Raw genomic sequence first — 2874 nt, forward strand, 5'->3', positions numbered from 1 at the left:
TACAATAATAATTATCAGTCCAGCATTCAGATGGTGCCGTATGAGGCTTTATATGGTAGGAGGTGTAGATCTCCAGTGAGTTGGTTTGAGTCGTATGAGGCCAGGCTATTGGGCACAGATTTGGTTCAAGATGCTTTGGAAAAGGTTAAAGTGATTCAGGATAGACTCCGTACAGCCCAGTCCAGACAGAAGAGCTACGCGGACTGGAAGGTTCGTGATATTTCATATATGGTCGGAGAGCGGGTTCTGCTTTGGGTTTCGCCTATGAAGGGCGTTATGAGATTTGGGAAGAAAGGGAAGTTGAGTCCGAGATTTATTGGCCCTTTTGAGATATTGATGCGTGTTGGGGAGGTTGCTTATGAGCTTGCCTTACCTCCCAGCTTGGCAGGAGTTCATCCGTTATTTCATGTTTCGATTCTCCGGAGATATCACGGTGACCCATCGCACGTGTTGGATTTCAGTTCAGTCCAGTTGGACAAGGATCTATCCTATGTTCAGGAGCCGGTGGCTATATTGGACAGGCAGGTCAGAAAATTGAGGTCAAAGAACGTTGCTTCAATTAAGGTTTAGTGGCGGGGTCAGCCGGCCGAAGAGGCGACCTCGGAGACCGAGTAGGATATGTGCAGCCTTTACCCTCATCTTTTCACTACTTCAGGTATGTCTCTATGCTCGTTCGAGGACGAACGAATATTTAAGTGTAGGAGGATGTGACAACCCGGCCGGCCGTCTTAAGAATTAACACCCCGATCCCCTATTAACTGCTTCCCCAAGTTTAATTCTGCTAATTTGGTTCGCCGATATGTTCGATTTTAAGTTTCGGAGAGTTTTGGGACACTTAGTCCCTAAATAAGAGCTTAAGTGTTGGAAAGTTGACCGTAGTCGGAACAGTATGAAGACGGCCTCGGAATGGAAATCTGATGGTTCTGTTAGCTCCGTTAGGTGATTTTGGGGTTAGGAGCGTGTCCGGAGTGTGTTTTGAAGGTCCGTAGCTAATTTAGGCTTGAAATGCCCAAAGTTGAATTTTGAAAGTTTCCGGTTCGATAGTGAGATTTTGATCTGAGGGTCGGAATGGAATTTCGGAAGTTGCAGTAGTTTCGTCATGTCATTTGGGATGTGTGTACAAAATTTCAGGTCATTCGGACGTGGTTTGGTTAGTTTTTTTTATCAAAAGCGTATTTTGAAGAAAAATTGGAGTTCTTAGGCTTAAACCCTTGATTAATTCGAGTTTCCGATGTTGTTTTAGGTGTTTTAAGGATTGGTACAAGTTTGAATAAGATATTAGGTGATATTGGTGCTTTTGGTTGAGGTTTTAGAGGCTTCGGGGTGATCTCGGATGGTTGACGGAAGAATTTTAAAGTTGAAGAGTTGCAGATTTTTGCTGCTTCTGGTATTTTCGCATCTGCGGTTTAAGGACCGCAGATGCGGCTTTGGAGACCGTAGAAGCGGAATTTGGGTGTCCCTTCAGTGTCCGCAGATGCGAAAGTTCCGCCGTAGATGCGGTTTCGCATCTGCGAAAGTAGTATCGCAGATGCGGCTCCTGTGCCATTTAATGAAAGTCGTAGATGCGGCTCCTGTGCCATTTAATGAAAGTCGCAGATGCGACCAATGTTCCGCAGAAGCGGGACCGCAGATGCGGAAATCACTGGGCTGAAATATGAAATTCAAGGGTTTAGTTTCAAAAGTTAGAAAAATAGAATTGGAGCTCGGGAGAGGGCGATTTTGAGAGGGATTTAAAGAGAAGATCATTAGGTAACGATTCTTTACCCCTTTCTAGTTATATTCCATCAATGTATAGTTAATTTCATCGTCTAAATTCATATTGGAAAAAATTGGAAGAAACTTCTTAGGCCGAATTATTGAGTTTTGAATGAGTTGTTGACATCCGATTTGAGAGATTTTTATATGGTTAGACTCGTGAGAGTACGAGGTTTCCGAAAATGTTAATTTCACCCGATTTCGAGACATTGGCTTGAGGGGCATTTTGGTCATTTTACCTAATTTCGCTTCTTAGCTTTGAACTAAATCGTAGAATCAGTTGCTTGAGATGTTATTTACGATATGTAATTGAATTGAATAGATTTGGGCCATTTGGAGTCGGATACTCGTGGCAAACGTGTGGTTTCGTGTTAATTTGGAGCCGATTCGAGGTAAGTGGCTTGTCTAACCTTGTGTGGGGGGCTTTCTCCTTAGGATTGGTATTGTGATAATTGAAATGCCTTGTACGTGAGGCGGCGAGTGGGTACTTGTGCTAATTATTGAAAAATCGATTTTCATTAAGTAACTTTAATTGTGTTTCCCCTTTCTATTTATTCTACTTGCACTTTTAAACCTGTTGTTAGTTAGAGAAACATGTCTAATTGACTTAATTGCTCTATTTGCTATAACTGCCTTAATTGAATTATGTGAAGCATGCTAGATTAGAATTACCTGTTTACTTGATACGAAACTGAATTTAATAGAGTATTCCTTGTGCCATTGTTGTGTGTTTTACTTTGGGACTACGGGACGGCATCCTGGGAGATCCCCTGTACGTATTTATGATTTGAGCTGAAGTCCGGGATACCGAGAGATCCCCAGCACGTACATTGTGGATACCAAGAGATCCCTATCATACATTGAGGATACCAAGAGATCCTCGGGATACCATAAGATCCCTATCATACATTGAGGATACCAAGAGATCCTCGGGATACTAAGAGATCTCTATCATACATTGAGGATACCAAGAGATCCTCGGAATACCGAGAGATCCCTAGCATATATTGAGGATACCAAGAGATCCACGGGATACCAAGAGATCCCTATCATACATTGAGGATACCAAGAGATCCTCGGGATACCGAGAGATCCCTAGCATATATTGAAGATACTAAG

Source organism: Nicotiana tabacum, chromosome 8 (assembly GCF_000715075.1).
Source record: "Nicotiana tabacum cultivar K326 chromosome 8, ASM71507v2, whole genome shotgun sequence".
Taxonomy (NCBI): Eukaryota; Viridiplantae; Streptophyta; class Magnoliopsida; order Solanales; family Solanaceae; genus Nicotiana; species Nicotiana tabacum.